Genomic DNA, 20,216 nt, shown 5'->3' with positions numbered 1-20,216 from the left:
TTGAAAGATGTTCGCGGCAGTGAACTCCATGATCGGCGCCTAATCGGATTCGATCGGCAGGGGCGCGGAGGGTTCGGAGTCCGGAGAGGAGTCCGGCTCCCTGGAGTCACGAGTCTCGCAGAGTACGGGGATGGTGTTCAGCTCAATCGCCGTTAGGGTCGCAGCCCTCGAGGTGGCGTCCAACTGCCCATCCTCGATCGGCGCAGTTGTCTCCGAATTAGGGGTCGGAGCTGACGCGGGTGCGGCCTCCAGGGCACTGTTCGGCGGTAGAGCTAAATCATGCTCGTCGTGACAGAGCGGCGCGCTCGGCAGTGGCTCGAATCCGTCGAAGATCAAGTCTCCGCGGATGTCAGACGTGTAGTTTAAACTTCCAAATCTGACCTGACGACCAGGGGCGTAGCTTTTGATCTGCTCCAAACGGCCAAGCGAATTGGCCCGCAGTGCAAAGCCGCCGAAGACGAAGATCTGTCCGAGGAGGAAGGTCTCACCCTGGACTGCATCGCTATTGATGATCGTAGGAGCCATCGAGCCTGACGGCGACGACACAGAGGAGCTCTCAATGAAAGCACCAATGTTGTTGTCAAAACCGGCGGATCTCGGGTAGGGGGTCCCAAACTGTGCGTCTAGGCCGGATGGTAACAGGAGGCAAGGGACATGAAGTTTTACCTAGGTTCGGGCCCTCTCGATGGAGGTAAAACCCTACATCCTGCTTGATTAATATTGATGATATGGGTAGTACAAGAGTAGATGTACCACGAGATCGAGGAGGCTAAATCCTAGAAGCTAGCCTATGGTATGATTATTGATGTGTATCTTGTCCAACGGACTAAAACCCTCCGGTTTATATAGACACCGGAGAGGGTTAGGGTTACACAAAGTCGGTTACAATGGTAGGAGATCTTCATATCCGTATCGCCAAGCTTGCCTTCCACGCCAAGGAAAGTCCCTTCCGGACACGGGACGGAGTCTTCAATCTTGTATCTTCATAGTCCAGGAGTCCGGCTGAAGGTATAGTCCGGCTATCCGAACACCCCCTAATCCAGGACTCCCTCAATGAATCTTGCCCTCGAGATTCGTGTTGGCTAGAAAATAGATGTCGGTGGTCTTTCTGTAGGTCTTCCCCTCCTTCCCAGGTGGCTTCATCCTCGGTATGGTGGATCCACTGAACTTTACAAAACTTGATAACCTTGACTGGTTTCTCCTCGTAAGTCAGATCACTCTCCAACTGAATTGCTTCTAGGGGCACTGTATCTCTCAGGGGAATATCGGCCATCTCTGCATGGCACTTCTTCAACTAGGAAACGTGAAACACATCATGAACTCATGACAGTCCTTCGGGTAACTCCAACTTGTAGGCAACCTCTTCATACGTTCCAACACTCGATATGGTCCTACAAATCTCGGGGCTAACTTTCCCTTAACTCCAAAACGTTTAACTCCTCGTAGTGGTGACACATGAAGATATGCTCGATCTCCAATCTCGTAGACTACCTCCTTGTGTTTGGTATCTGCATAACTCTTCTGCCTGGACTAAGCTACCTTCAGTCTATCTTGAATCAACTTAACCTTCTCTTCAGAATCTTTGATCAAATCCGGTCCAAACAACTGATGGTCTCCAACTCCATCCCACATTAACAGTGTCCTGCATCTCCTTCCATACAAGGCTTCGAAAGGTGCCATCTTCAAACTAGCTTGATAACTGTTGTTGTATGAGAACTCTGTGTAAGGCAAATTGTCATCCCAACTAGATCCATAATCTAGTGCACAAGCTCTCAGCATGTCCTCCAGAATCTGATTGACTCTCTCGGTCTGTCCATCTGTCTACGGATGGAAGGTTGTACTGAACTCTAGCCTAGTACCCAAAGTTTGGTGCAATTGATTCCAAAACTTCGAGGTAAACTGTGTTCCTCTATCTGATACGATGGTCCTCGGAACTCCATGCAGACACACGATCCTGGTCATATATATCTTGGCCAACTTTGCGCTTGTATAAGTGGTCTTCACCGGGATAAAGTGAGCTACCTTGGTCAAGCGATCAACTACTACCCAGATTGAATCATATCCCGATCGGGTCCTGGGTAATCCGGTGATAAACTCCATGCCCAGCTTGTCCCACTTCCATTCGGGTATCGGCATAGGCTGCAGTAATCCTGTTGGCTTCTAATGTTCTGCCTTCAATCTCTGACATACATCACACACTGCTGCGTACTTGGCAATATCCTTCTTCATACTTGTCCACCAGAAATGCTCCTTCAAATCCAAATACATCTTGGTGTTTCCGGGGTGAATCGAGTATGGCGAATCATGAGCTTCCTGAAGTATTAACTTCTTGATCTCAGCATTATTGGGCACATATATACGATCCTCAAACCATAAGGTCTCGTGCTCATCCTCACGGAAACCCTTGGCTTTTCCCTTGCTCATTTTCTCCTTTATCTCAGTGATTTTCTTATCATCCTTCTGAGCTTCTTGAATCTTTCCTAATAATGTAGACTGAACCTCCATTGTTGCCACAAAACCTCTTGGAACTATCTCCAAAAGAAGCTCCTTGAGATTCTTGACTAACTCCTGCGGTAATCCTCCGCTTACAAGGGCATTGGCATAACTCTTGCGGCTCAAAGCGTCTGCTACGACATTGGGCTTCCCTGGATAATAATGCAACTTCATATCATAATCCTTTATGAGCTCCAACCATCTCCTCTGTCGGAGATTCATCTCCTTCTGCGTGAAAATGTACATCAAACTCTTATGATCCATGTACACATCACATCTATTTCTAATCAGAAAATGTCTCCAGGTCTTAAGTGCATGCACTACGGCTACTAACTCCAAATCATGGGTGGCATAATTTAACTCATGAGGTCGAAGTTGTCGTGAAGCATATGAAACAACTCTTCCGTCTTACATGAGTATACCTCCATGTCCTAAGCGAGAAGCGTCGCAATACACTTGGAAGTTGTCACACCCTAGCTAGTTCATGCATTAGAGTGTTGCATCATGTTTATTCTTTCATCAGAAACCTGAAATGGGGATGACAGAACCCCCAGCCCCTCTGAAACCAACTAGGGTTTACTAAAAACTTTTTCAATGAACCTGAAATGCCCTTCTAAAATGCCCATCATTTTTGTCTTGGTTCAGAACCTCTGCCAGAAGTGATGCACATTTTCCTAGGCCATCTCAGGGTTTTTGAATTAAATCATAAATATTTGAATTTGGGCATTTAAAATTATATAAAATAATTAAATGCTCAAATATCTCCAAACTAAAATGTTTCATGTTGGAAATAATCCAACTATGGACCAGGAGTAGTTTGGTAATTTTAGGAGTTGCCTAAGTATTTTTAATAATTCAACAAAGATGCAGAAGTATTAGAAAAACAGAAAACAGAAAAAATAGAAAAACTTACCTGGCGCCAGCACCCGGCCCACCTGCCGGCCCAGCCCAGCGCCGCTCCAGCGAGCTGCTTGCCGGCCAGGCAGGCAGGCAGGTGCCCGACGGCGACCGCAGCGTGCGCCACGCAGCTGGCTGCCGCCCTGCTCCACCTCCTCGCCTCGGGGCTGGATGGATGAGCTCCACGCAGCGCCGTGAACCCGCAGGACACCTCCATTCTCCCCCAACCCCTCTCTCCCGCGCTCCCCCGCCATGGCCGACGCCATCGCCGCCACCCCCTCGCTGTAGCCACGCCCTCCGTCAACCCCACGCCGTGCCGCCGTGTCCAGGAGCTCCGCCGCCGTCCACTTCATCGAGCTAGCCGAGCCCCGAGCGCTCGCAAGGCCCGAGCCCACCGCATCGACCTCGACCGAACCGCCGTCGCCGGAGATCCCCTTCAACACCGTCGGCGCTCCGGTCCGTCCTCGGCCGCACCAAGGGCTTCGTCGAACTCCCCGTGAGCTTAGCCATCTTCCCCTACCTTCTTTCTTGCTCCCGAGCCATGTAGCGACCTCCCGAAGCTCAACCGCACCCACCACCGCGGAGCTCGTCGCCGACGTGCTCCCGGTCATCTTCCGGCCACTCCACGGTGTCCATCATGCTCACCGCGTCACGTAGCACCTAACTAGCTACTCCCCGCACCTCACCGACCCCTCTTGCGTCAAGTTCGACTTCGGCCGAACTCCGGTGGCCGCCAAAGTCGTCGCCGACGCCAACTCCGGCCACCCCGACCCCAACGGACTCCACCAAGAGCTGCGGTTCGTCCTCAGCTCCTCTCCGGTGGCCTCCGCGGCTCGTTTGGTTGCCGGAATGGCAAAAACCACTTCCGCCGCCGCGTCGGGCTCGCCGGCAGCTAAACGCCGGTGTAGCCGACCCGGGTTTGACCACGGGTGGGCCCTGGTTGACTCTCCTGAGTCAATGACAGGTGGGGCCCAGCCCTGTTAACTAATTAGGATTAGTTTAAATTAATTTTAGTTTAATTAATCACACTGACACGCGGGACCCACTGTCAGGTTTGACCCAGACGTGTCCCGTTGACCTGCTGATGTCACACTGACGTCAGGCTGACGCAGTAATTGATTTTCTGGATTTAATCTAATATAGGAAATTCCAGAATATAGTTTAAACTTCAAAAATTCATAACTTTTAATCTGTAACTCCAAATCAGACAAGTTATATATGAAAAATGATCAGAAAAATCCAATCTATCCATCTGTACTATTCTCATGCATGATTAAACAAGTTAACTTGATGTTTAATACAGAACAAGGGAAAACACTTTAAAGGGCCATGTATGAGTTTGAAATTTGAATCTTTGATTCAAGTTGGTTCAAACCCTTCTGGTCTTAGTTGCATTAGCCCAACACACTCATATTGCCATGTTTCATGCATGCATCATATTGTTGCACATTGTTTGGTGATGGTTGTGTATCGGTGTTCTTTGCGGCAGGTTCTGCCTCCGAGGAGTACCGTGATTACCCTAACGAAGAACCGTATCAGTGCATCGAACCATCAGGCAAGCAACCAACCATTTGATCATATCGATACAATCCCATGTTCTCGCTCCTGATCTCTTTTACTGCATTAAGACAACGCGTTTCAAACTGCTGTGTGCTACGGTAGTTGAACCCACTTCCTCTGCATGACCTGTCATTGCCATAGTAACTAGATGAAACCCACTAGCATGTGTAGGAGTTGATTGAGCCATATGTATGTGTTGTTCTTACCTTGCTATGCCTGCTATGCTTAGAGTCGTGTCAGGTCTGGTTCATCTGGGTGATGGGCTAGAGTGAAATGATTATGTCAGTAATGAGAGTGGTGTGGTGAACACGATTTGGTAAAGGTATCGATGAGAGGCCATGTAGGAGTACATGGTGGGTTGTTTAATTGAAGCCGACCTTAAGCACTGAGATCTGTATGTGTGATTTAAGATACAGCTACTACCATGCATTGGGCCCTGAAATATGACCCCGCTCGACTTCTTATCCACCCTAGTTCTCTCTCCAGGAGTTGCAAGTAGTTTCTGGTGTTTGTAGCCTACTGGAGGCCGTGGACAGCGCTGACCGTAGGGGTGGGCTGTGATGCGGTAGGTACGTGGCACGGTGTACCGAATACCCGTTAGGTATCTCGGGAACCCTGTTCACATCGTTTGGGGCTGTGAGCGAAACCTCGGCCGGGTCTCCTCATGGATGGAACCCGAATAGGCGATAAACCTGGACTAGAGACTTAGGTGTTTAGGTAGGTCGTGGTCTACACCCACGTCGGCTTTCGCTTGAAGTCTGCCGAGCACATGTTGTGTGCAGACGCTAAGTGGTGGAAACATGTATGAAGAAGTACACCCCTGCAGGGTTAACATGATCTATTCGAATAGCCACGTCCGCGGTAAAGGACTACTTGGTTGCCTATACAGTTCATAGACAAGTAAATGGAAACTACTAAAAGCCTCAAGATAAGTGTGAGTGCCGAGGATGGCTCTTCCGTAGGAAGACGGAGGTGGATCCTCGGTAGTGTATTGAAGTGGTGAGTAGTGGACTCGTGTGCGCAAAACCATTTCAAGTTGGAGTCTCGTAGGATAGCCTAGCCAAGAGTCAAAGCTGGCTTGCTGCAACAACTCCACCAACCCTTCTTGATAATGTGCATGTATGTAGGATCTGATGTAAGTCTTGCTGAGTACCTTTGTACTCATGTTGCTATAATTTACATTTTTACAGAAGACGCTGCAACCCCTTCTGATGGGTTCTTCGTAGACGTTGACATCAATGAGTAGGCTAAGGCCCAGGTGGTGATCCTGAGCTTGTGAAGGACCACGTAGTATAGCTAGGCTTCCCAAGCCTCTTTTTATTTTACTAGTTGTCTGTACTCAGACAAGCTACTTCCGCTGCTGGTTTGTATGACTGTATGAGTTGAATGCTGGGTCGTGTGACCCGTACCTATGTGTATGTTATGTATGGCTCTCTGAGCCTTAAATAAAGTACTTGTGTCATAGAGTCATGTTGTGATGCCATGTTGTATTTGCACATATCGAGCATATTGTGTGTATGTTATTGAAATGCTTGGTATGTGTGGGATCTGACTATCTAGTTGTTTACCTTTAGTAGCCTCTCTTACCGGGAAATGTCTCCTAGTGTTACCGCTGAGCCATGGTAGCTTGCTACTGCTCTGGAACACTTAGGCTGGCCGGCATGTGTCCTTCTTCGTTCCGGTGTCTGTCCCTTCGGGGAAATGTCACGCATTGAGTACCGGAGTCCTGTTAGCCCGCTACAGCCCGGTTTACCGGAGTCCTGCTAGCCCAGTGCTACAGCCCGGACCCACTTGCTGATGACCGACACGTTCGAAGCTGGGTCATGGATGCCTGTCCCTGTAAGTCTGTGCCACTTTGGGTTTACGACTAGTCATGTCAGCCCGGGCTCCTTATCATATGGATGCTAGCGACACTATCATATACGTGAGCCAAAAGGCGCAAACGGTCCCGGGCAAAGGTAAGGCGACACCCGTGGGGATACCGTGCGTGAGGCCGCAGTGATATGAGGTGTTACAGGCTAGATCGATGTGACATCGAGTCGGGGTCCTGACAGCGTTGGCATCAGAGCCGGACTGCCTGTAGGTTCTCCAAGCCAAACTGGTCGATGTTGAGTCTAGAAATTCTTTAGTTATATGTAGGGGAATTGTTTGTGGGTTGGAACGTAAGGCTCTTTTTACTCCTTTATCTTATGACATTCTGATCTGAGTCAGTCTATTCTTCCACCGGGGGTTAAGGAATTAGGATCTATTCTCTCTATCAGGATCACGTGTTACTAATCAGCAGTACCTTATAGGTTTGATGGATACAAGCCTAGTTCAGTTCTACTACCACATTATGTTGTTAGGATGGACTCAGAACTTTGATATGATGATGTTGAGTGTGTATGAAATCCTTTGTCAAATGTCTCAAAATCCTTCTTGAGCATTTACAGCTGTTATGCTGCCGAAATTTTGCTAGAAATTCTAATGCCTTTGCATTATGGTTGTGCTTTCAGATGGCCACTCGCGACCTCAATCAAGTGGTTCGCCTGACTCGATGCCTAGATGTACCCGGCCATACCGCCATGTTGGTCAGGGTAATGACTGAGGCTGGATACCGTTGGTATCCTGAGTACACGGTCGAAGAGCAATTTCGGGACTTTAATCAAAGCCAGTATCTCTGCACTGTCAGGATATTTCCATCTTATCCTGGATCCACCGAGCCCCTTCACTGCTCCTATGGACTCGGGGTTACTATTGAGATGGCTGTGCAGTACGCCGCCTACTCTATGATGACCATCATGCGAGTCAGGTCTGGCCTATTTCGGGACTCTGATTTCCGGTATATGCCAGGATCACTTCCGGGAGCACAAGGGTATCTCCAGGCTATCTATGCTAACCCCACTTAGGAGGATTCACGGACTCGCACCACTGCTGAGATGCTCGAGGATAAGGACCGTGAAAATCGGGCCTTGAGGTTAGAGCTTTTCAATACCCGTGCTGACCATTGGGCCACGTTGACTCGGTTTGCACCGGCGGTGCAAGCTGGATATTCGGATATGCGCGATCTCTATCCTGTAAGATCTGCTCTGCCAGACGTGATGGGTTGGCGTGATGTAGGAGGCATCACCCCACCTCGCGGTCCCCGCAGGACACCGTCTGTTGGTCCAAGACCTCATCCTAGCCCCTATGGTCCGCAAGCTCCGCGAGATCGTCTGTTCCCGGATGATCATGTTGAGCTTCCAGGCTATGGAGGTGATTTCTACGAGGACTACTACGGATCGGTCTGAGTTAGTGGTAGTATCACTAGTTCGTACTAGCTGTGTCGTCTATCGTCCTGCGTGACTCGTGGGATATGACCTAGTTTGTACCGCCTTCCGGAGGTGTAGAAAAATAATGTATAGGAGCTTGGGATGCCTCCGATGAGATGTAATCTTCTCTTCACCATAATAGTACCTTGTTTGGTCTTGTACTAAACCTTGTATGGTGTGTATGACAATGGAATAAAAGAAGCAGTTTCTGTATCTACCATGTCATACCGATGATCATCTTGCATTCCGAGTTATTCCTTACATTCTGTATCCTGTGTCGGGATTTTATCATTCTGACTAAATCATTGTCTTGTTTACCTAGGATGGTCAACACGCGCACTAACCCTGCTCCTCAAGAGCAGGCCAAAGGCAGTGAAGTCAGGAATGCAAATCTGCCTCATCCTCCTTCCCTAGCCGAGGTTATGATGGAAGCCGAAAGAAACAAGCGGGAGACCAACCGTTTGTTGGAGCGTATTGAACAGAACACAGCACACCATCAGAGGACTAACGTGGTGTCACTCAGTGATTTCGTCAAGTTACATCCACCCACGTTCCACCACTCCGTTGAGCCTCTCGACGCTGATGACTGGCTTCGCAGTATTTCTCACAAACTGCGTTCTGCGCTAGTAGCTGAGGCTGACAAGGTCACCTTTGCTGCATATCATCTTGAAGGCCCCGCCAGTCTCTGGTGGGAGAATTATGGAGCTATGCGCCCAGTGGGCCATGTCACTACTTGGGCTGAATTCAGCGAGGCTTTCCGTGAACATCACATTCCGGAGGGTCTCATGGACCGTAAACGTGAGGAATTTTGCAGTTCCACTCAGGGCAGACTCTCTGTGGATGCTTACAGCAGGGAGTTCGGTAACCTCGCACGATATGCCACTGAGGAAGTTTCTACTGATGCCAAGAAGCAAGCAAGGTTCCGTAAGGGGCTTAGTCCTGAGCTTCGCCGCGACCTCCGTCTGCATGAGTGCACATCTTCTCAGAAGCTTGTTAACAAGGCCATCAGTGCTGAGACTGGTCAGTCTGATTATGACGCAACACGCAAGCATGGCCATGACGTGGGTTCCTCATCTGGTGCTGGTCCTCAGAAGCGCCGCGTGTGGGTGCCCAACACTTCCCTGCCACCCAGGTTCACACCGAGGCCATCCTTCCAGGCGCCTCGCCCCGTTCAACAGTCTGCACCAGCCAAGCCCTAAGGTGGTCCAACCAACAATGCTCCTCCATGTACCAGTTCTGTGACTTGCTTTAAGTGTGGGGAATCTGGCCACTATATGCACGAGTGTCCCCAGACCAACCCCAACCAATCTGCTAAAGCTGTTGGCCATGGCAAGCCGACAGGGAAAGTGTTCCACGCCAAGCCGGCCACCGCTACACGTGGCCATGTCAACTGTATCTCTGCCGAAGAAGCTCAAGAGGATCCCAACGTCGTTCTCGGTATGCTCCTTGTTAATTGCCACCCGGCATCTGTTCTTTTTGATACAGGAGCATCTCATTCATTCATATCCGAGAACTATGCTCGCTTGCATAACACCGCATTCTGTGACATGCCATCCTCTATGGTAATTCAAACTCCGGGATCCAAATGGCAAACCTCTAGGGTAAGTCATGGAAATGAAATCCAAGTCGACAGACTTGTTTTACTTGCATCTTTAATAGCTCTTAAATCTTCAGATATTAATATCATCTTGGGTATGGACTGGATGTCAGCCCATCATGCCAAAATTGATTGCTTCTCTAGGACTGTTCAACTCACCCATCCTTCGGGGAAGATAGTCAATGTCTTGACCCGAATAGCCAAGCGACAGTTATATTCTCTTAACGCCAGCCCTTTGCCAGACCTTGAGGACGTTCCGGTAGTCCGTGACTTCCCGGATGTCTTCCCAGAGGAATTGCCAGGTGTTCCACCTGACAGGGATGTTGAGTTCGTAATAGACCTCATTCCAGGAACCGTTCCGATTGCTAGAAGACCTTATAAGATGGCACCACTAGAACTAGCCGAGCTTAAGAAACAACTTGATGAGTCCTTGAAAAAGGGTTTCATCCGACCGAGTTCATCTCCGTGGGCTTGCCCCGTCCTCTTCGTCAAGAAGAAGGATGGTACGGACCGGATGGTTGTAGATTATCGACCTGTCAATTTGGTCACAATCAAGAACAAATATCCGCTCCCCAGGATCAACGACCTGTATGATCAGCTCACTGGATCCTCAGTCTTCTCCAAAATGGATTTGAGGTTGGGCTACCATCAAATCAAAATCAGGAACGGGGACATTCCCAAAACGGCCTTTGTTACTCGTTATGGCCAATACGAGTACACCGTCATGTCCTTCGGTTTAACCAACGCCCCAGCCACCTTTTCTCGGTTAATGAACTCAATCTTCATGGAGTATTTGGATAAATTCGTCGTGGTTTACCTCGATGATATACTCATCTACTCCAAGAGCGAGGAAGAACATGCCGAACATCTAAGGCTAGTGTTGAAGAAACTTCGAGAGCATCGCCTTTATGCCAAATTTTCTAAATGTGAATTCTGGTTGTCAGAAGTGACCTATCTGGGTCATGTAATATCTGGTAAAGGTATTGCTGTTAACCCTGAGCGAGTTCAAGCCGTCCTTAATTGGACTCCACCTGAATCGGTCAAGCAAGTTCGGAGTTTTCTGGGCTTAGCGAGCTATTGCCGTCGCTTTGTCGAAAATTTCTCCAAAGTTGCAAAACCTCTAACCGAACTCCTCAAGAAAGATAAAAAGTTCGAGTGGACTCCACAATGCGAGCACAGCTTTCAGGAACTGAAAAGACGCCTGACATCTGCTCCCGTATTGGTACCGCCAGACTTCTCTAAGGACTTTGTTATCTACTGCGACGCCTCGCGACAAGGACTAGGTTGCATTCTCATGCAAGATCGACACGTAATTGCTTACGCTTCACGGCAATTGCACCCACATGAGGAGAATTATCCTACTCATGATCTAGAGCTTGCAGCAGTAGTCTATGCACTTAAAACCTGGCGACATTAGCTCCTTGGTAATCGTTGCGAAATATTCACTGATCACCAAAGTCTGAAGTACATCTTCACCCAACCGGATTTGAATCTCAGGCAAAGACGTTGGGTTGAGTTGATCACAGATTTCGACTTAGGAATAACTTACACCCCAGGGAAAGCCAACGTCATGGCTGATGCGCTAAGTCGTAAATCTTATTGTAACAACCTGATGTTACAACAAAGTCAACCGCTTCTCCATGAGGAATTTCGGAAGCTTAACCTTCACATTGTTCCTCAAGGATTTCTTTCCACCTTGGTGGCGAAACCTACTCTTACGGATCAAATTATCGCTGCCCAAAAGCGAGATAAGGGAATATCTAAAATCAAGGAAAACATTGCTAGCGGAGGTGCTAGTTGTTTCTCCACAAATGATCATGGTGTTGTGTACTTTGAGAACCGTTTAGTGGTTCCCAAGAACCAGCATCTACGGCAGTTGATCCTTAAGGAGGCTCATGAATCTCCTCTCACCATTCATCCCGGTAGTACCAAGATGTATCAGGACCTACGCCAGAGGTTCTGGTGGACTAGGATGAAGAGAGAAATTGCTCAGTATATTGCTAATTGCGACGTCTGCCGTCGTGTAAAAGCAGAGCATCAACGGCCTGCTGGCACCCTTCAACCCTTAGCTATTCCTGAATGGAAATGGGATAAAATTGGTATGGATTTCATTACCGGTTTTCCCAGGACCAAGAGGGGGAATAATGCTATCTTCGTCGTTGTCGATCGTCTTTCCAAAGTGGCCCATTTCTTACCTGTTCGTGAGAGTATAACTGCTAGTCAATTGGCAGATTTATACATCTCCCGAATAGTGTCTCTCCATGGTGTTCCTTTGGAAATTAACTCGGATCGAGGAAGTCTTTTCACCTCTCGATTTTGGGAAAGTTTCCAAAATGCTATGGGAACCCGCCTTTCCTTTAGCACCGCCTTTCACCCTCAATCGAGTTGTCAAGTAGAATGCGTCAACCAAATTCTAGAAGACATGCTTCGAGCCTCTGTTATCTCATTCGGAATGGATTGGGAGAAGTGCCTTCCATTTGCCGAATTCGCTTACAACAACAGCTATCAATCTAGCTTGGGGAAAGCCCCTTTTGAAGTTCTCTATGGACGACGGTGTCGAACACCCCTTAACTGGTCAGAAACCGGGGAAAGACAATTCTTTGGCCCGGATATGATTCAGGAAGCAGAAGAGCAAGTTCGCATCGTTCGTGAAAAGTTGAAAACAGCCCAATCTCGCCAAAAGAGTCAGTATGACCGAAAACATAAGGCCATGACTTTCGAGGTTGACGAGAAAGCTTACCTTCGGGTTACTCCTCTGAAGGGAACCCATCGTTTTGGTATCAAAGGCAAATTGGCTCCTTGTTACATTGGACCTTTCCGTATTCTTGCTAAACGAGGAGAAGTTGCCTACCAGTTGGAACTACCTCCACATCTCTCCAGAGTCCACGATGTTTTCCACGTTTCTCAACTCAGGCGTTGCTTCTCGGATCCTATCCGTGGAGTGGACCACGAAACGCTTGATCTCCAAGATAATCTCACGTATCGAGAGTACCCCATTCGTATCCTTGATCAGGCCGAGCGTACCACTCAACGTCATAATATCAAGTTTCTCAAAGTTCAATGGTCGCACCATTCTGAGGATGAAGCAACTTGGGAAAGGGAGGATCGTCTTCGACTCGAGTACCCCGCCTTCTTTCCGGAGGAACCCAAATCTCGGGACGAGATTCTTTTGAGTGGGGGTGAGTTGTCACACCCTAGCTAGTTCATGCATTAGAGTGTTGCATCATGTTTATTCTTTCATCAGAAACCTGAAATGGGGATGACAGAACCCCCAGCCCCTCTGAAACCAACCAGGGTTTACTAAAAACTTTTTCAATGAACCTGAAATGCCCTTCTAAAATGGCCATCATTTTTGTCTTGGTTCAGAACCTCTGCCAGAAGTGATGCACATTTTCCTAGGCCATCTCAGGGTTTTTGAATTAAATCATAAATATTTGAATTTGGGCATTTAAAATTATATAAAATAATTAAATGCTCAATATCTCCAAACTAAAATGTTTCATGTTGGAAATAATCCAACTATGGACCAGGAGTAGTTTGGTAATTTTAGGAGTTGCCTAAGTATTTTTAATAATTCAACAAAGATGCAGAAGTATTAGAAAAACAGAAAACAGAAAAAATAGAAAAACTTACCTGGCGCCAGCACCCGGCCCACCTGCCGGCCCAGCCCAGCGCCGCTCCAGCGAGCTGCTTGCTGGCCAGGCAGGCAGGCAGGTGCCCGACGGCGACCGCAGCGCGAGCCACACAGCTGGCTGCCGCCCTGCTCCACCTCCTCGCCTCGGGGCTGGATGGATGAGCTCCACGCAGCGCCGTGAACCCGCAGGACACCTCCATTCTCCCCCAACCCCTCTCTCCCGCGCTCCCCCGCCATGGCCGACGCCATCGCCGCCACCCCCTCGCCGTAGCCACGCCCTCCGTCAACCCCACGCCGTGCCGCCGTGTCCAGGAGCTCCGCCGCCGTCCACTTCATCGAGCTAGCCGAGCCCCGAGCGCTCGCAAGGCCCGAGCCCACCGCATCGACCTCGACCGAACCGCCGTCACCGGAGATCCCCTTCAACGCCGTCGTCGCTCCGGTCCGTCCCCGGCCGCACCAAGGGCTTCGTCGAACTCCCCGTGAGCTTAGCCATCTTCCCCTACCTTCTTTCTTGCTCCCGAGCCATGTAGCGACCTCCCGAAGCTCAACCGCACCCACCGCCATGGAGCTCGTCGCCGACGTGCTCCCGGTCATCTTCCGGCCACTCCACGGTGTCCATCATGCTCACCGCGTCATGTAGCACCTAACTAGCTACTCCCCGCACCTCACCGACCCCTCTTGCGTCAAGTTCGACTTCGGCCGAACTCCGGTGGCCGCCAAAGTCGTCGCCGGCGCCAACTCCGGCCACCCCGACCCCAACGGACTCCACCAAGAGCTGCGGTTCGTCCTCAGCTCCTCTCCGGTGGCCTCCGCGGCTCATTTGGTTGCCGGAACGGCAAAAACCACTTCCGCCGCCGCGTCGGGCTCGCCGGCGGCTAAACGCCGGTGCAGCCGACCCGGGTTTGACCACGGGTGGGCCCTGGTTGACTCTCCTGAGTTAATGACAGGTGGGGCCCAGCCCTGTTAACTAATTAGGATTAGTTTAAATTAATTTTAGTTTAATTAATCACACTGACACGCGGGACCCACTGTCAGGTTTGACCCGGACGTGTCCCGTTGACCTGCTGATGTCACACTGACGTCAGGCTGACGCAGTAATTGATTTTCTGGATTTAATCTAATATAGGAAATTCCAGAATATAGTTTAAACTTCAAAAATTCATAACTTTTAATCTGTAACTCCAAATCAGACAAGTTATATATGAAAAATGATCAGAAAAATCCAATCTATCCATCTGTACTATTCTCATGCATGATTAAACAAGTTAACTTGATGTTTAATACAGAACAAGGGAAAACACTTTAAAGGGCCATGTATGAGTTTGAAATTTGAATCTTTGATTCAAGTTGGTTCAAACCCTTCTGGTCTTAGTTGCATTAGCCCAACACACTCATATTGCCATGTTTCATGCATGCATCATATTGTTGCACATTGTTTGGTGATGGTTGTGTATCGGTGTTCTTTGCGGCAGGTTCTGCCTCCGAGGAGTACCGTGATTACCCTAACGAAGAACCGTATCAGTGCATCGAACCATCAGGCAAGCAACCAACCATTTGATCATATCGATACAATCCCATGTTCTCGCTCCTGCTCTCTTTTACTGCATTAAGACAACGCGTTTCAAACTGCTGTGTGCTACGGTAGTTGAACCCACTTCCTCTGCATGACCTGTCATTGCCACAGTAACTAGATGAAACCCACTAGCATGTGTAGGAGTTGATTGAGCCATATGTATGTGTTGTTCCTACCTTGCTATGCCTGCTATGCTTAGAGTCGTGTCAGGTCTGGTTCATCTGGGTGATGGGCTAGAGTGAAATGATTATGTCGGTAATGAGAGTGGTGTGGTGAACACGATTTGGTAAAGGTATCGATGAGAGGCCATGTAGGAGTACATGGTGGGTTGTTTCATTGAAGCCGACCTTAAGCACTGAGATCTGTATGTGTGATTTAAGATACATCTACTACCATGCATTGGGCCCTGAAATATGACCCCGCTCGACTTCTTATCCACCCTAGTTCTCTATCCAGGAGTTGCAAGTAGTTTCTGGTGTTTGTAGCCTACTGGAGGCCGTGGACAGCGCTGACCGTAGGGGTGGGCTGTGATGCGGTAGGTACGTGGCACGGTGTACCGAATACCCATTAGGTATCTCGAGAACCCTGTTCACATCGTTTGGGGCTGTGAGCGAAACCTCGGCCGGGTCTCCTCATGGATGGAACCCGAATAGGCGATAAACCTGGACTAGAGACTTAGGTGTTTAGGTAGGTCGTGGTCTACACCCACGTCGGCTTTCGCTTGAGTCTGCCGAGCACATGTCGTGTGCAGACGCTAAGTGGTGGAAACATGTATGAAGAAGTACACCCCTGCAGGGTTAACATGATCTATTCGAATAGCCGCGTCCGCGGTAAAGGACTACTTGGTTGCCTATACAGTTCATAGACAAGTAAATGGAAACTACTAAAAGCCTCAAGATAAGTGTGAGTGCCGAGGATGGCTCTTCCGTAGGAAGACGGAGGTGGATCCTCGGTAGTGTATTGAAGTGGTGAGTAGTGGACTCGTGTGCGCAAAACCATTTCAAGTTGGAGTCTCGTAGGATAGCCTAGCCAAGAGTCAAAGCTGGCTTGCTGCAACAACTCCACCAACCCTTCTTGATAATGTGCATGTATGTAGGATCTGATGTAAGTCTTGCTGAGTACCTTTGTACTCATGTTGCTATAATTTACATTTTTACAGAAGACGCTGCAACCCCTTCTGATGGGTTCTTCGTAGATGTTGACATCAATGAGTAGGCTAAGGCCCAGGTGGTGATCCTGAGCTTGTGAAGGACCACGTAGTATAGCTAGGCTTCCCAAGCCTCTTTTTATTTTACTAGTTGTCTGTACTCAGACAAGCTACTTTCGTTGCTGGTTTGTATGACTGTATGACTTGAATGCTGGGTCGTGTGACCCGTACCTATGTGTATGTTATGTATGGCTCTCTGAGCCTTAAATAAAGTACTTGTGTCGTAGAGTCATGTTGTGATGCCATGTTGTATTTGCACATATCGAGCATACTGTGTGTATGTTATTGAAATGCTTGGTATGTGTGGGATCTGACTATCTAGTTGTTTACCTTTAGTAGCCTCTCTTACCGGGAAATGTCTCCTAGTGTTACCGCTAAGCCATGGTAGCTTGCTACTGCTCTGGAACACTTAGGCTGGCCGGCATGTGTCCTTCTTCGTTCCGGTGTCTGTCCCTTCGGGGAAATGTCACGCATTGAGTACCGGAGTCCTGTTAGCCCGCTACAGCCCGGTTTACCGGAGTCCTGCTAGCCCAGTGCTACAGACCGGACCCACTTGCTGATGACCGACACGTTCGAAGCTGGGTCATGGATGCCTGTCCCTGTAAGTCTGTGCCACTTTGGGTTTACGACTAGTCATGTCAGCCCGGGCTCCTTATCATATGGATGCTAGCGACACTATCATATACGTGAGCCAAAAGGCGCAAACGGTCCCGGGAAAAGGTAAGGCGACACCCGTGGGGATACCGTGCGTGAGGCCGCAAAGTGATATGAGGTGTTACAGGCTAGATCGATGTGACATCGAGTCGGGGTCCTGACAGAAGTCCTTGTGTATATCCGGAAGAATCAGCACTAGGGCTGTAACCAAACGTTTCTTCAACTCCTGTAAACTGGCTTCACACTCCTCGGTCCATTTGAACTTGGTGTCCTTCTTTAACAGCTCTGTCATGGGTTTCGCAATCTTGGAGAAATTCTCAATGAACCTTCTGTAATATCCTGTGAGTCCCAGAAAATTGTGGATCTCTCCAACTGAGGTGCGTGCCAACCACTCAGTGACAGACTGAACCTTGGTGGGGTCTACTGCTATACCTTCTCCTGATATAACATGTCCAAGAAATACAACTTCCTTCAACCAATATTCACACTTGCTAAACTTGGCATACAACTGATGTTCCCTGAGCTTCTCGAGAACTAAGCGCAAGTGTTCCTTATGTTCCTCTTCATTCTTCGAGTATACCAATATATCATCAATGAATACCACAACAAACTTATCCAAAAACTCCATGAATACTGAGGGAGTCCTGGATTAAGGGGTCTCCGGACAGCCGGACTATATCCTTTGGCTGTACTGTTGGGCTATGAAGATACAAGATTGAAGACTTCGTCCCGTGTCCGGATGGGACTCTACTTGGCGTGGAAGGCAAGCTAGGCAATACGGATATGTATATCTCCTTCTTTGTAACCGACCTTGTGTAACCCTAGCCCCCTCCAGTGTCTATATAAACCAGAGGGTTTTTAGTCCGTAGGACAACATACAATCATACCATAGGCTAGCTTCTAGGGTTTAGCCTCTCCGATCTCGTGGTAGATCAACTCTTGTACTACTCATATTATCAAGAATAACCGAGTAGGATGTAGGGTCTTACCTCCATCAAGAGGGCCCGAACCTGGGTAAAACATCGTGTCCCCTGCCTCCTGTTACCATCCGCCTTAGACGCACAGTTCGGGACCCCCTACCCGAGATCCGCCGGTTTTGACACCGACATTGGTGCTCTCATTAAGAGTTCCTCTATGTCATCACCATAAGGCTTGATGTCTCCTTCGATCATCAATAGCGATGCAGTCCAAGGTGAGACTTTTCTCCCCGGACATATCTTTGTATTCGGCGGCTTCGCACTGCGGGCCAACTTGCTTGGCCATCTGGAGAAGATCGAGTGTTATGCCCTGGCCATCAGGTCAGGTTTGGAAGCTTAAACTACACGGCAGATATCCGCGGAGACTTGATCTTCGACGGATTCGAGCCCCTGCTTAGTGCGCCACGCAGTCACAGTGAGCATGATTTAGCTCTGCCATCAGACAGTGTCCAGGAGATCGCGCCGGCAACCACTCCGACCCTCAATTCGGAACCAGTTGCGCCATCCACGGACGGGTGGATAGAACCCGCCATGGAGGCCGCATCCTCAGCGGCGATCGAGCCGAATATCTACCTTACCCTTCACGAGAGCCGTGATGCCACACTGCCGGATCCTTCCCCTGCCACGGACTACGAACCACCTGCGCCCATGCCTATCGAATCCGACTGGGCACCGATCATGGAGTTACCTCCACGGATATCTTTCAGCACTCGCCCTTCGGCGACATACTAAACTCATTAAGGTCTCTCTCCTTGTCAGGAGAGTCCTATCCGAACTATGTCCGGCAGGATTGGGGTGCGGATGACAAAGAAATTCGCCGCCCACCCACCACCCACTTAGTAGCCACTGTCGACGATTTGACCGACATGCTCGACCTTGACTCCGAAGACATTGACGGTATGGATGACGATGCAGGAGACGAACAGGAACCACTGCCCACAGGGCACTGGACGCCCACTTCATCATATGATGTATACATGGTGGACACACCCAAAGAAAACGACAACGAGGAACGGAAGAACGCAATGAAGGGTGGTTCCCTCGAGAAGCAATCAAAGCGGCGGTGCAAGCGCCGCTCCAAACCCCGCCTCGGCAGAAACAACAGTCATATAGACCCAACGATAGAGCAGGGTGAACCATCGCCCGACCAGGCCAACACGGAGAATCAAACCGAACAACCCGACTCCGTCGAAGATAATAGTCCGGACAACATCACACCGGACAGGCGCCCAGAGCAACAGAATGCCCATCAAGGGCTTGTTGCCACTACGAGGAGTCTGAAAAAGCAGAAGCAAAGGCTCAAGGCTGCGCAAGACACACTCAGAATCAGATGGAGTGAAGTACTCAACACTGCAGCAAAGTACAGTGGTAATCACCACACCAAGAGCTACCCGAAGCAAAAGTTGCTAACCGAATTCGACGAGGAGGCCTTAGATCCACTGCAATTAGAAAACAAAACGGCCATCCGGTCGGATAGACGGCCTCATGGCCAATATAGAGCGGAAAACAACGCCGCACAGAAGCCAGTACGCGATCCACATGAGGGCTCGCATCAAAAGGACGGCGCAACCAGATCCATATACGGGCCACGCAAGCGCGCTCCAGTATGCAATACAACACAACAAACATCCGAACACCATGGTACACCCAAATACAGGGGTGCCGCACACCCCCTATGTTTAACCGATGAGGTGCTGGACCATGAATTTCCAGAGGGATTCAAACCTGTAAACATAGAGGCGTACGACGGAACAACAGACCCTGGGGTCTGGATTGAGGACTATATCCTCCATATCCACATGGCTCGAGGAGACGATCTCCACGCCATCAAGTACTTACCCCTCAAGCTCAAAGGGCCAGCTCGGCACTGGCTTAAAAGCCTCCCCGAAAACTCCATGGGAAGCTGGGAAGAGCTCGAAGACGCCTTTCGGCCAAATTTGCAAGGGACCTATGTCCGACCACCGGATGTAGACGATTTAAGTCATATAACTCAACAGCCCGGAGAGTCAGCCCAAAAACTTTGGAACAAGTTCCTCACTAAGAAGAACCAAATAGTAGACTGTCCAGACGCCAAAGCCTTAGCAGCTTTCAAGCACAGTGTTCGAGACAAATGGCTCGCCAGACACCTCGGCCAAGAAAAGTCGACAACAATGGCAGCATTAACAAGCCTCATGACTCGCTTTTGCGCGGGTGAGGACAGCTGGTTAGCCTGATGCAGCACCAGCGACCCAAGTACATCCGAAGTCAGGGACGGAAACGGGAAATCACGACTCAGCAAAAACAAGCGCCGGAATAAAGAAGACAGCCCGAAGAGCACATCGGTAAATGCCGGAT

The sequence above is a fragment of the Triticum aestivum genome, chromosome 7A (genome assembly GCF_018294505.1).
Source record: "Triticum aestivum cultivar Chinese Spring chromosome 7A, IWGSC CS RefSeq v2.1, whole genome shotgun sequence".
NCBI classification, from domain to species: domain Eukaryota; kingdom Viridiplantae; phylum Streptophyta; class Magnoliopsida; order Poales; family Poaceae; genus Triticum; species Triticum aestivum.
This window is presented reverse-complemented; position numbering follows the sequence as displayed.